Below are 15,341 nucleotides of genomic sequence, written 5' to 3' on the forward strand. Positions count from 1 at the left end.
ATTCAAGTTATTCCATACTTGTTTTTTGGGACACACTTTAATGACGAAACATTATTTTGAATTTTTATTTATAAAGCATTAACATTTAGTGGGCAAGAAGGATTTATATATGTAAATCGAAATTTTAGCAAATTCCGTATAAATATATAGGGATACCATTAATGTCCTCCATTACGATAAATACACGTTCGTATTTTTTTTGATTGAGAAAACTCGAAGGCATGACTTTTTTGTGTCAATGGGTGACAAGTCTCCTTGGCTAGGTGTAGGACAATACGATTTTTTTTTTGAAATTTTCACGAAAATTACTTATTTTCACAAATTTTCATTAAAAAAATAAGTTAATGAGCCGTTCGCAGCAAAGCTCCGTAGGCGCCTCCAAGAAAAAAGGTTTTGCGGTGAACAGCATAACTCGTTTCTGGATCATCAGAAAAAACCAAATTGTTTATTAGTTAATATGTTTCTAGAAGTAACTAAGTTGAGTTTTTTTTTTATTCAATTTTTGGATTTTTGGTAACACTTTAAAGTCAAAAACGTGATTTTAAACTAAAAAAAAAAACTCGACGTCAGTACCTGCGGATTTACGTACAGAAATTGTGTGCAAAACGAGCTAACTCACCTACGTTCAACTGCCCATAACTTCGGAAGTTTTAGTAGGATGAATCTAAAATTTTAACGCAATATTCTTCAAATGTTTTGCATTCAGAAAAAAAATGCAAAAATTAAATTTAAATACCAGTATAATTTAAAATTCGACGGCAACGACTCCTGATTCTGAGATTTTTTAATTGGATTATTTTAAGTACAAATGAATTTATTTTTCTGGATGCGATTGTTTATTTATATTTTTTCATGTTTTAAAATTGTTATAAATTTTGTTTGTTAGCGACCCTTGATGATTATTTTAAAGTTTTTCGGGCCGAGGTCAACGGTTGAAAAAATTCAAAACAAAAGCTTATAAATTTTATTTTTTCCAATATACATATTTCTTTTGCCCTTCGGCAACCGTCTTCAGGGCAACTATAAACGAACGAGTCAGGTGAATGACGTCTACCATCAAGTAGAAACACCTGCCTTGATCCTTTAACCGATTTGCGCCGTCCAAGTTTTTAAAGATCCCGCTTGGCCGGCGCGGATCATCCACCTGTGGGAGGTGCTTGTCCACCTGGGCGCGCAGGTGCGGCATGGCAAAGAATTTAAGCCTGAAAAGGTCCATTTTATAAAAAACACAAGTATGGTCACTTAAAAACTTTGAACAACGGCGCCAAAACTGTATGACCACCTTGAAGAAGCAGCAAAATGTCCAGTAGCGCCATGCGAAAGTGGCCAGAAAGCGCCTATATTTGCGTTGAACACAAAGGTGGTCGCACTGCCTGGACCTGAAATCTGTGTGTCGAGAAATTCTCCGTTCCGCCGCATTTTCCGCGAGAAAAAAGTGATGTCAACGGAAGCCCGGGGTGGGGGGCAGGTCCCCGCGATCAGTTTTCCGTGGATCGAATACACCTGTTTTCCCGTCGAGTGTGTTACCCATGTGCAAAATATAGTGCTGCCAGACCGTCAAACTGAACTTTACCGGTTTTTCCTCAGTTTTCCGAACTCGGCCACCAGCGTGAGGCCACCCAAAAGTTGCGCCCCGCTCCCCCACATCCGCCACGACCCTGGGACCCCCTCAGAAAAGCGTAGGAAACCCTCCCAAGCCTCCCGACCGAAATCATACCCTCAAGACTGCCAGCGTAGCCCCCCTCAAGACCCAACCCATCCCGGCGTTGCCAGACACCCCATCCCGGCGCTGCCATTTCATCAACTTGACACCGCAAAAATGATTTATTTTATAAAAGTAGGTTGACTTCTTCACTTAAGTAGAATTGGTCAAGAACAGATGGCGCTTTATATTTTGAAGTACATCAAATAATAGTTAGATGGCGCTATGCAATTATTTATTTAACTCTGCTGTCCTCGCTTTTCCTTATGTCGAAACATTTATATAGATATATCCGGAATTATTTATATCCGGATATGAGTAAAGTTTGCTTTTAATCCTTATTTTATTTATTTTATCTTATTTATTTTAAATATTAAAAAGCTAGCCAAAAATATAAAAATATTGAATTATTTTTATAGATTTCGTGCAGAAAAGATAATCGTTAAACGGTTACTGTTCTTTTTTAACAGTTCTTTGCTAAACAGATTTTAAAAATCCAGCATCATTATGATGGTCATAAAAAATTGTAAATATTAGTTTTTGTTATTTTTTAAATTTTTAGTTCTCATCAATCGTTTTGCAAATAAAGTCAAAGCTTTGATTTTAGTAGATAAGGATACTTATTAGAAAAAGGAATGAAACTAAATAATCCTTTATCTAAACAAAAGGGTTATGTTTACAAGATATCTGCCGTCTGAGCAGTTTGAAGCACAAAAATTGATTTTAAATCAATTAAAAATAGTAAAAGCTAGAGATACTAAATAAACCGTATCTAAAATACTGAATTTAAATCGAAACTTTTTTGCCAGAAATAATTTAAGAAGCTCGTTTTTTTTAGTCGATTGGAACCGATATGGGCCTTTGGTGCCACCAAACTTATTTCTTTTATATTTTTCAATCAATATAAATAAAACAAGAGAGAACGCTATAGTCAAGTGCCTCGACTATTAGATACCCGTTACTCAGCTAAACAACTTAATATAAATATGCCTTCTTGTGTTTTTTTTTTTGTGAATTATAGTGACCACAGGAAAAAAGGACAAAAAGTTCAAATTATCAATTTGAATTCGGCGATCTCTTAGTGCTGGCAGCTTTACAGCACGAGCATCAGCACCAGCGCTCCTTTAGCGCAGGCAGCTTTTGTCCTGCACCAGCAGCTGTCTTTATGTTTATGTTTTTGAGTGCAATAAATTGACTAGAAATAATAAACATACATACTTATATTGGCTAAACACATACATTCTTAAATAGTATTATGTATGTTAAAGTCTAAATGTTTGCACAACACGAGTAACGGGTATAGCGAATAGCTTTCTTTGAAAGGAGTTATCTATGCCGGGCAATTGCAACTGTGTACAATGTAAATACATACATATGTATATGTTTACATACATACACACATACGCCATTGTTTGACTTAAGACCTCCAATTTGGCTAACTTGATTTGCATAGTTCTTGGGATATAGTTCGGTATTGACAAATGAAAACCATCGCAATTTCCTTTAATAGAAATCCTTATCGAGAATTAACGTTGACTCTGTTGAGCATCTTGGCCAGCTGTTCCAAAGTCATCCGTTAGATGGCGCCACGAAAGGCGGAAATGTAGGCGCTAGCCAGGCTTAAGCGTCTAATGGGTTTTTGGGCGTTAGAGTGGCAAACTTTTATTAGGCCAATCGATATTTATTGACGAAACAAATACATATCAATTAAAATTTTCATAATAGCATCAAAACTGTGGCCACAGCTTGTGGCTTGTGGGCGTCAGAGGGGGCGTGGCACCATTTTGAAACAAACTTGCGCTGCGTAGGAACTCCTAAAATCTACATGCAAAATGCCAATCTTCTAGCTTTTATAGTTTCCGAGATCTCAGCGTTCATACGGACGGACAGACGGACATGGCTAGATCGACTCGGCTAGTGATCCTGAACAAGAATATATATACATTATAGGGTCGGAAACGCTTCCTTCTACCTGTTACATACTTTTGCACGAATACAATATACCCTTTTACTCTTCGAGTAACGGGTATAAATACATACCTACTTTGACAAAACGACTACTTTAGCGCCAGTAAAATACCGAACAATATTTCTTACGACATCATCATCACCTGGTTCAAAACAGGATTTCTGTTGAGTAATTGACTAAGATTTATTTAACAGGGAGTAAGCAAGTAGTTTACAGTGGTTTCGGTTGGTGGCGGGAATCAGCCGATAACAGCAAATATTAAATGTACATCAACAGCAAATAATTATCAGAACAGAGGAAGCAGGGCAAGTGTAGAAGTACATTGAACGAAGAGAAGCGAAGCAGCGAGAAAGCAGTTTAGCCTAGTACTCAGATCGACAAACGAGTTTACTAGCGTAAAAACTTTAATCTTTCCAGTATGACTGCATTTTCGAGAGTTCATCAGAATTGAGCGTTCTACGGTCGTACTGTCAATCAGCTGGGTTTGTTGACAAGCAAATAAAATTCAAAAATCTTAATGGCGGGAAAGAGCCTTTAAAAGATATTATCAGCTACCTTGACAAGACAAGTCTGCCGCTGTACAAAGAAATTAAAAAACAATACAATCATGAGCGCCCTCTTCTATTCAGCTTTTATCTCCTCAATCGACTCGAAACGCGTTCCCCGGAGTGGTCTCTTGAGTTTTGGGAATAGCCAGAAGTCTCACGGAGCAAAATCTGGAGAATACTGTACGATATGCGTCGAATTCTTGGCGAAATGGTCACGAAGAACCAGTGCAGTGTTAGAGCGTTTTCGGTACCAAACAAGATTTGACTTTTAGTAGGTCCAAATGTTCTTTCAAAATGGTTTTCACAGATCCTTCTGATATTCCGATCATATCAGTAAGGTCTCTAACAGTCAACCGACGATCTTTGAGCACTAATGCCTTCACTTCATTGACGTGTTGGTCATCTGTTAACGTCGATGGTCGACCGGAGCGCTTTAACTCATCAATAGGTTCCCCCCCTTTCACCTTCCCCCTGAAACCTTACTACCCACTCGGGCGGAAAGTATGACGCCGGCCCTGCCCACAGTAGTACGTCTATTAAAAACTCAAGCTTCAAACAATATATGAATAGTTTTTAAAGATATAAGGTTCACGTTCAACAAGGTATACATACATACGTTCTAAAAAGAATAAGTCATGTTCCACGAAAAATACAATTTTCCCTGAAAAGCTCAATATATGTAAATATCCTTTGAACAAAATTATGTTGACATCGCGTTCACATTCTGTAAAATGTAAAATAAGAGTGGTGAATATCTTTGCTGCATAATAAAAGTCATAGAAAACTTTATATGGGAAAAAGAAAACGAAGCTCTTTGAAATCGATTACTGAGTTTTGGTATTAGCTAAAATTATCCCTAAAAACCAATTTCAATGGAATTGCAATTGGCGCGGCAACAAAAAAGATGTGGCACCATCTGGCCGTTAGGTATATTTACCTGTTAGTATTTATTTTTTGGGAGATGACCAATTTTTATCGAATTATATATACCCCTCAAAAACATTTCTCTTTCAAGTCTCTACAAAACAGAGTGGAATAAACTCGAATCTGCATCTAAAATAAACATCTCTCTTCATACGGTCAGGCGGACATCGACTCCATTAGTAATCATGATCAAGGAAATAACTTAGGTTATAACTTAGTTAGTTTCGAAAAGCTGAACAAGCTTTGTTCTAGTTGGATCTCACAGTTCCCGATGCAGATGTATCAAGTAAATGCATACTTTTGGTTGCACTAAGCAACCAGTCCAACCAAGACGGGCTTGTTTTGCGGTTCTTTGTAGTGGAAAGATTAGCCAACATGAGGAAAAGTGAAACCAACCTAAACTTTCAAACAAAAAACAATTTGTACACAGTAAATAACTGTTTAATGTAATTTTATATTTTCAAGTGTTTAATTAATACGAATACTGTAAAACTGTCTATGGTTTTTTAGTACACGCTTTTCTTGGGTGTCAAGTCAATACGAGATACTACTAATGAGAATAGGTTTCTTTATTAGTAAAATACTAATGCTGAATTCCTGTATAAAGCATTAAGTTATTTCTGAAAACCAAGAGTATTCATTTTAAAGTAATAACACTACAGATAACAATTATAAACCTTAGGGTTCCAGCTTTCGGTTGGTAAGAAGTAAGTAAAATAAAATGTATTATTTATTTATTGCAAAATTAATCGCAAATTCGACATAGCTTCATTGTTTTAGTAATGTAGGCATATAAATCTAAATGTAGTCGATTTGTAATAACTGCAAGGGTATATAAACTTCGGCTTGCCGAAATTTTGTTTTATTTTAAGATTGTTCCTATAGCAGCTAATTCAATTCTATACCGATTGTACTATGTGGTGTACATTTTATACCACAAGCAAATAAGTTTTCAGTTTAAACTGAAACAAATTCAAAAACTCAGAATTAATGTATTTTTAAATAATATATACATATTATAAGCCCCTACTCTATAGTTTAAATTCTAAACCGGAGTTTTAAATCTTGTCCCTGGTGTGAAACCAGGACAATTGCGTCAATTCGAATACAAAACGCGTTACCACATTTTAGTGCTTTTCGTCGCATTAGTGTCTTATTGCGGTCATCTGGTTTCCTCATTCGGGTCATAGAGTAATAATGTACATATGTATATAGTTTCTTACTCTATGCTAATACAATTGTTGTAAAAAAAAATTTAATGTCATTTTTAACTTTGGGTAGTTGTGCTTATTGGTAATTTGTGTATTACAAATTATTAATTAATTAGATATATATATAATTAAAAGTGCTGTTTACAAGTAATTCGCGCAGGCGTAGATGCACATACATACATATGTACATATATACATGTTTGCATATGCTCAGCCAATAGATTCAATAATGTACTTGTATATTTACATGTACATACATATGTATCAATACGCGTGCGCCAATAATTGTTACAATGAAAACAGTACAATTATATCGTTGAGATCCGCAGATATGCACAATATATATACATGCTGACTAATGGATTTTATTTCAGCTTTTTAAATATTAAAAATAAAAATTTTCCTATTCTAAGAAATCGTTTGTCAGTTATGTAAGAATTTAATCAATTAACACTTTTTTATAAAAATATATATATAATATACGATAATATACGAATAAAAGGTAACGAATATAATTATTTATTGCATTTTTACTGGGAGTAATTTTTTACTGTAAAAAAACGAAATAGTTTAATATTTATACTACATCATATGAGTGTTAAACGAAACAGTATGAACACGACGTGTAGTAACAGTACTGTCTATAGTTTATTTTTAGCACAAATTTAAGCTTTCGGTAGTTTTTTGTTTTGGTATAAATACACCCATGAGTCAAGATTCTGAAATGATTTAGGGAACATTTCTAATGTTTCGATTTGAAAATCAGTGTCTTTAAGTCCCTAAAAACTAAAAGAGTGAGCTAAGTGATGATTATTTTCACAATCTTTCTTCAATCTTATATGAATGAGATAAATAATAACTTATACTAAATTAAAATTGTATGTTATTATGTATACATTGGAAATTAGAACCGTTACGAAATCTGATTGCAATTATCGTGCTGTTAATTCAATGCAACTGCTTTGATCATTTCAGTTTGCACTTAAAGTGAGTAACCACTGGCCCACTGCGAGAAAAGCCTCTTGCAATTTCAGTAGTCTTGACTTATAGTTACTGACCTACCATTGGAAGAAACAAACTGTATTTAAGCTACCATGAATTTGCACAGCAGTTGCTTCCAAACTGTCTGGGGCGTGGGCGGCCCGAAAACTGTGCAGCGATTGGATAGCTCGGCACCGAATCATTGGCTGACGCTTTTTTATTCTGCTGCTCTGGGCGTGAGAAAAGAGAAATCCGGCCGGCGAAGAGAATTTCAGAAGAGCATTTTACTTTTTACTCTCTCTCCTTTTTTAAGCATTCAGTGGAAGTGAACTTGGAATTGGATTTGGAATCAGTGACTATTGAACATCGCTTCGCTGTGGTGGTGGTGCTTCATTCGCGTCGTTTGGCCGTCTCATTTGCTGGTGTGGACTTGCGGGTGGTTTGGATCACATTCCACGTGCGCGTGCCGAGCTTAAGAGGCCCTATGCCAACCTAATGCTGCATAGCTCCACATGAACTTTTTGCTTTTGAGTTGGCTATATGCTGATTGCGGAGATTTTGTTGCCGCCTCGTAACATGCAACTGAAGAAAGACGCAATCGCAAGTCAATAATGTGACTTTTACACTTTGTTGCGTATTTATGTTTTTGTGCATTTGAGTTAAATAAAATGATATTCATACAACTGTCCATTGAGCATAGTGATGACACAAATATTTATTATTTTTAAAATGACTATAATTTTTCATCATTAGTAGGGCTCTCAGAAGTTGACAGGAAAGAACAACAAAATTGCATCGTGCATCGATACTGCCACAATTACAAGGTAGCTCAACGACTTATCGCAAATAAAAAAATTAATATTTTTGGTGCCTGGTCCGCCGAGGCCTGGCAGCTCATTCTAATTGTGACTGAGCTCACATGGATATCCGAGTTTATGTCATAATCCCAATTATTTAAAAGTAGTTTGATGTGTCGTTAAGCAGATAAACGAATTGCCTGAATCGGCATTACGGAACATAACTAAATGTGACGGGAAAAATAATGTGAATTTTCAAAAGTGCCATACAGTAATATATGTGTACATATATATTATTTATACATATTTATTCTATGAATGTATCTAACATGCAATCGGCTTACAAAGCAGTCCTTGTAGCACCTAGTCAAAGGAGTACAACTCAAAGACATGTAATCTCAACCGGGTTCTGTAAGGAAATGTGAGTATACTACCAACTACCAACTCAGCGGCAAGCCAACAATTGCAATATACAAATTTCCCCAATAATAGTCATAAAAGGTTTCCTTTTGCCACGTCGTTTGGCATTGTTTCTCCCAATGCTGTGAGATGTGAGATTTTAGGTCCACAGCTCGGGTTCGGCCAGTTTGCCTGATTCATCGAAGTCTGGAGTGCTTCATACAGGCATTGGTCGCGACAGGTGCACTTGCCACGCGAGAATATCTCCGGAGGGGCGGGGTGGATGAGGGGCTGAGGCAGAAATCGGAACTGGAATCGAAATTCACGCTGCTCGCAGTGGAGCCGGGACAGAGGAGAGAAATATCTCATCAGTAGCTGGCTCAAAGGAGCTTGAGATCGTGTATGAGATGGCTCGGACTGGACTGGTTTTTTGAGTACGCATGTGCTTGTTTGTCCGTGCCTGTATGTATGTGGTCATAACGCAATCGCAACAATATTGCAGTACTTGCCAAAGTCTTCCAGAAGATCTACAAAATCCTTCGCAGTCTACACTTACATTCGAGATCTTACATTTCTCTCGTCTGAAATATAGACTTCAATTTGAGCGAAATTCTCTAGGTCGGGCTCACGCTTTCTAGTTTTCGTTTCGGCCTAATGATATTGGTACATACATACTTGTGTCGAGTTATTGCTTTTGTTGCCGTTTTTCGATTGTCTGCTGGTTTTGTTTACTTGTTGTCCGTGGTGTCACTGTGGAACGCCATAAATTCTGGAGACTGTAAAGACAGGAAAGGTGCTGTGTCGCATCCACAGCGCTTATAATAAGGTCCACGGTTACATCAAAGAGACAATCAAAGGCAAAAACAATGCTACACACCATTTCGCCCCTGAACCCTCTCCTTTTAACCTGGTGTGCAAGCGAAAAAGGAATTGGCGCATATCAAACCGTAAAACCTCTGCTGCTTAAAGTCCAGCCAAAAATGATTAGGTATTAGGACTTGAAATTAATGTGAACCACACTTGGTAGAGAGTTGGTATCATTGGTTTTGCTGCTCATTCATATTAGATCTTTCTCTCTGTTAATCAGGGTATGCCTATGTAATAATGTTTTCCAATTTCCTTTTTTTCTGATATTTGCTCTTCCAGCACCATATTTTCTATATAATTATGTAAGGCTAGACAGTTTTGGCAACGCGCTCTAATATTACGAATCATTCAATACATTAAAAAGTTGACTTGTTCATTGTGCGGTTCCTGTCTTACAGTTTACAGTACCGTATGTGGTGAGCTATATGTTATCAACAGTGCCAGTATCTGCAATAGTCATTTATTCGCAGAAATACAGCATGCACTTTTAAAAGATCCACAGCGCTTACCCATTTGCACGCACGATCATTAAGTTCAACTTGAGGAGTACGAACGGGGGGCCACATGACAGGTTGTTTATCCAGTTCTGCCTGAGAGATCTGGCAAAACTGGCCCACAGGAAAAATTAGCAGCAACGAACTAAACAAGAAGGAAATGCTAGCTTTCGGGGTCGAAGCTTGGAATACCCTTGCAGAACAATTGCAAAATATTTTAGCTTGTATTTATGTCCTTCTTGAATAGTAAAATAAATATAAATATCCTGGATTACAATTTTAGGTTGAATAACATATCAGATAATGAAAAAGGAATCTATATGCAGGCTAGTCGAAGTATTTTCAAAAACTGAGTATTGCTGCAACCTACAGAAAATTCTATATATATATAACAATATTCATAATAATAGGGTATCAATAGGAAATAGTATATAAGACGGAATGGTCGGTATTGGATTACTATATTGTATAGTAAATACCATGTTTTTAACGACTTAACGACGACTCTTTAAGGGGTTGATAAGCTATGTATTGATTCGATTTTTTAAGCCTTAATTTAAACTAGTTATCTATTTAATACTAATTTTTGAATTTATTAGTGAAATAGAATATAAATCAAGAAGTAAATTAATCAAAGCTTACAACTAGGGTTCATCCTTATGTGCATACCTTTACGCAAGAGCACAAATCTTGCAAGTCTCTGTCTATTAAGAAAATGCAGCGAAAACATGTTTTGGGTTATATAGATAAAGTCCGAATCCACATAGCCATGCTGCAAATAGCGTCGATCCGCCGGGACGACATAAGACGACAGTCGACGGGAATGCAGCATGGAAAACTAGTTGTATTGTCGACGCTAATGCTGTGGCTTTTTTTACGTCGGTGCAACAAAAAAGCAACAACACACTCCAAATAACAACAGGTGAATGCGAATCCAAGAAATCAATAAAAATAAAACAAGAAAGGTGTGCTAGGCTGCTTAGTAAGGAGGAAATTTGCAATAAAAAAAAACAGAGAAACCTTGCCATATTACCAGTTTTGGCAGTTAGAATTTTATTGTTACGGAGAAACCGAACTAAAAGAAAAGACCGATATATTTTTAGACCTATTATAACTCTCTTTATACACTAGCAGAGAGTATTACAATTTCAGTCAAAAGTTTGCAAAGCAGTGAAGGATAGATTTCCGGCCCCATAAAGCATATATATTCTTGATCAGCATCTCCAGGAGAGACGGTCTAGCCACGTCTGTCCGTTTCCGAGATCTCGAGGTTTATATGTCCGGAAATACAGACCGGGAAACGGACATGATTAGATCGACTCGACTATCGATCCTAACCAAGAAAAAATTCATATAGGGTGGGATATAAGTGCCTCAGGAGGTCGATAACAGTCTAAATATAAATGCACTTATAAAGTGAGAGATAAAAAGTTGTCACAAGAAAGGTACCAAACTTCGAAATCTATATACCCTTGCAGCTGTTATAAATATAAAATATTCTTTATTCTGGTTTCGATGAAACCATCACTAGTTCCCACCGAACCATCACAGCAGATTTTCAATTCTGCAGATCCCTTTGCCCCGCTCACGATACGCATCGTCACTACGTGAACTGTAGTTCACAGTAATAGGTTTCTGAACTCAGCTTTCCACTAATTGCATTAGGAAGAAGATTTTGAAAATATTATCCAGACAGATTAAAAACTAAGAGAAACGCACATACAAATGGATACAAATGTGTATGCTTACTGAATATTTGGACTAACCATAAGTGCATTTCTATTTACTTTTGTATTAAAATATGTTAAACAAGAAAGGAAAGCTAACTTCGGGCGGAGCCGAAGTTGAAATACCCTTGCAGAATATTCTGAAAATTATATTTTCCAAAATTATTCATATGATGCATTCTTAATACTCATAAAAAATCCCAACTTCCTAACTTTAAAAACACCAAAGTTATAGCTATTCCAATCGTTCAGTTATATGACAGCTATAGAATATAGTCGGCCGATCCTTATGAAATTTGACATGTTGGATTGATTGGTCAAAAATAAAACCCATAGAAAGTCCCAACTTCCTAACTTAACAAACAGCAGAGTTATGGCATTTCCGATCAATCAGTTATATGGCAGCTATAGGATATAGTCGGCCGATCCCGGCCGTTCCGACTTATATACTGCGTGCAAAGGAAAGAAGGGTGTGTGCAAAGTTTCAATTCGATATCTTTAAAACTGAGAGACTAGTTCGCGTAGAAACAGACAGACGGACAGACAGACGGACAGACGGACAGATGGACAGACGGACATGGCTATATCAACTCAGGAGGTGATCCTGATCAAGAATATGTATACTTTATAGGGTCGGAGATGTCTCCTTCACTGCGTTGCACACTTTTGACCAAAATTATAATACCCTCTGCAAGGGCATAAAAACTAACGAACTCTTTTATTATCACTAAAAAATTCGACATACATAATTTAATATAACATTTTTAGATCTACAAAAATACCCCTTTTTAAAAATGTTCAGTCCGATTACAGTAAAAGTTTATTAGTTCGAGCAAATAACATTTTTTCTGGGCGGTGGGTTAAATTGTTCCGGATGATGTCAACTGTAAAATTTTTGAGTCAGTAACAAGAGTCAGTCCGATATTCGAATCGTAAACAAAAGCTGTCTTGTTCGTCCGACTAGATGAAATGTACTCCTTCCTCCTTTCTGATTTTAATCAACAGACGATGCGTTTGTTTCCCTTTCTTTCGAGTGCAACAAAAAGCATTATATGATAACAATGACACTTGTCTTCTGAGTTATTTTTAAATAACTGCCAATAAATTTTTAAAAATCTTTAGCCTAGTGAACTCATCCATAATACTAATAATTGGAATATGTTTAGGGAATTAAAATGTTATTGTATTGTTTTCACTAAAAAGTTATTATTTTTAAAAATTCAACTGTAAAACGTTTTTATACCACTTTTTGTAAAAAAGTGAATAGTTCAATTTTCTACGATGGCTTTATTTACGAATTCGTTTAATAACTTTTAATAAATTTAAAAGGTAATATTAAAGTTTTGTATTTTATTGTATTGTTTTGTATTTATTTGTATTTTATTTTTTTATACCACTTTTTGTAAAAAAGTGAATAGTTAAATTTTCTACGATGGCTTTAATTACGAATTCGCTTAATAACTTTTAATAAATTTAAAAGGTAATATTAAAGTTTTACAGTTTCTAATTTTTTTTAAATTTGTATTTTATTTTTAATTTTTTTCGATCCGTTCTCTTCTTTCTTTACCGTTAAAAATGTTATATATTCTATAAAACTCCTATATTTAGATTTAAATATATATATTTAACAAGAAAGGAAGCAAACTTCGGCCAGCCGATGTTTATATACCTTTGCAGTTATTACAAAACGACTACATTTCGATTTATATGCCTATATTCCTAAAAACAATGAAATATGTCGATTTTGCGCTGCATTTGGCAATCGTTTTTATGGCATCTATATGATATTGTTGTCCGATTTTAATTAATTTAACACCGTAATTCCATATTATTCCAATATTACCAAATCCCAGAGAACAAGAAAAAAATTAAAAACAACAAAGTTAAAATTTTTTGAATTTTTTTTCCGGATGTTTCAATGGGAGCCATATGATATAATCCGATCCGGCTCGTTCCGACTTATATACTACCTGCAATAGAAAGACAACTTTTGGGAAAGTTTCAAGCAGATAGCTTTAAAACTGAGGTACTAGTTTGGGTAGAAACGGACGGACGGACGGAGTTAATGTTTTTCGATTTGTTTTTAGGACAATCTAAAATCTTCATGCTAAGCCCTTTTAATTTTTAGTATTATAATTTTGGTCAATACGCAGTGAAGGAGACATCTCCGACCCTAGTATATATATTCTTGATCAGGATCACCTCCTGAGTTGATATAGCCATGTCCGTCTGTCCGCCTGTCTGTTTCTAAGCAAACTAGTCTCTCAGTTTTAAAGATATCGAATTGAAACTTTGCACACACCCTTCTTTCCTTTGCACGCAGTATATAAGTCGGAACGGCCGAAGTTGGGATTTCCTATGGGTTTTATTTTTGGCCAATCAATCTGACATATCAAATTTCATAAGGATTGGCTGACTATATCCTATAGCTGCCATATAACTGAACGATTGGAAATGCCATAACTTACAGAATATTCTGCAAGGGTATATCAAGTTAGCTTTCCTTTCTTGTTTGATTTCAAAGTACGTGACGAAAATTTATTCATTTTCGTTAAACCGAATTCCAAATATTTAACAATTTTTCCATTGCCACGCAAGCTAAAACACAGTGTTGAATGCAAAAATTGTATAAAATGTTGCATTTACAATTTTCCTTCTGTGCTAAGCTTTAAGCTTTTCGACTTCGCTTCGCTAACAAGAGATACAAAGAGAACAAAAGAAAAGCAGCTCGATTTCAAGTCAACGACTCGGTGACTGCTGCTGATGCTGATGCTGCGGCTTCCACTGAGGCATTGCCCAACGCAAAATGATGTATTGCCAGTATTCCACCGACTTGGAGAATCGGAGGGGACCAAACCACTTTGCGCTGCAGTCTCTGTCTTAGCCTCCGTCCCTGTCTCAATCTAGTTGCTGATCGTCACACGCTTTCTTCGGCACTGCAACACACTCTCGCACGTGTGTTGTTGCACAGTAACAACACATTGTTCGCAGATCTGCATACCCTTTCAAAAGCTTGTATAATTTTGCACAAAAGCAAGAACTCTCTTCCTAATTCCAAGAGTGTGATAATGATATGCAAATATTTTTTAAATCTTTAATAACATAATTACTTGCGAAAAAACGTTTCATGCAATGAAATATTAAGATGCTGCAACGAAGATTATTATTTTACATAATATTGTAATTGAAACTTGCTTATATTCATACGTTTCAAATATAATCGTTAGTTTGGGATATTATACAGTTGAAAAATGTATTATACGTTTATTCAAAGGCTCACTACGCGGTGAACTTTAAAAGTATTTATTTTTTTGATCAGTATCACCAGGCAAGTCGATTTAGGCATGTCCGTCCCTCTGTCGGATTCTACGTCAACTAGACCTATTATACCCTTGCAGGGGGTATTATAATTTCGGTCAGAAGTTTGTAACACATGAAGGAGACGTTTCAGGATATTCGCGCAGTATATAAGCTATTGACATGAATCTTTCCAAATCGTATTTTTTTATGCTTACCTTGATCAGGTTAAATGGGCGTACCGATCGGACGTTTATATCCTATAGCTTCCATAGGAACAATAGGGTGAAATCGGTCCACATTTGATGTTTTTCAGGATAAGCATTGACATCAATTTTTCGAAGTCTTACTTATTTACGCATACCTTGATCACACGGACGTCAATATCTTATTTAATTGTTAAAGGCTGTGAAAATATCCCTTTT

At 36.0% G+C, this 15,341-nt stretch overlaps 1 protein-coding gene across 1 annotated transcript in view; it reads left to right on the forward strand.

Moving 5' to 3' along the window:
- The first annotated feature begins 7,706 nt into the window (after positions 1-7,706).
- LOC108048081 (transcription factor Sox-5) overlaps positions 7,707-15,341 on the forward strand; it is a 74,872-nt gene continuing 67,237 nt past the window's right edge. Inside the window, exon 1 of the mRNA XM_044460636.1 lies at positions 7,707-8,553. The gene's annotated coding sequence lies outside the window, so the exon portion shown is untranslated. The remainder of the gene's footprint in view (positions 8,554-15,341) is intronic.

The sequence above is a fragment of the Drosophila rhopaloa genome, unplaced genomic scaffold (genome assembly GCF_018152115.1).
Source record: "Drosophila rhopaloa isolate 14029-0021.01 unplaced genomic scaffold, ASM1815211v1 contig_203, whole genome shotgun sequence".
NCBI classification, from domain to species: Eukaryota; Metazoa; Arthropoda; class Insecta; order Diptera; family Drosophilidae; genus Drosophila; species Drosophila rhopaloa.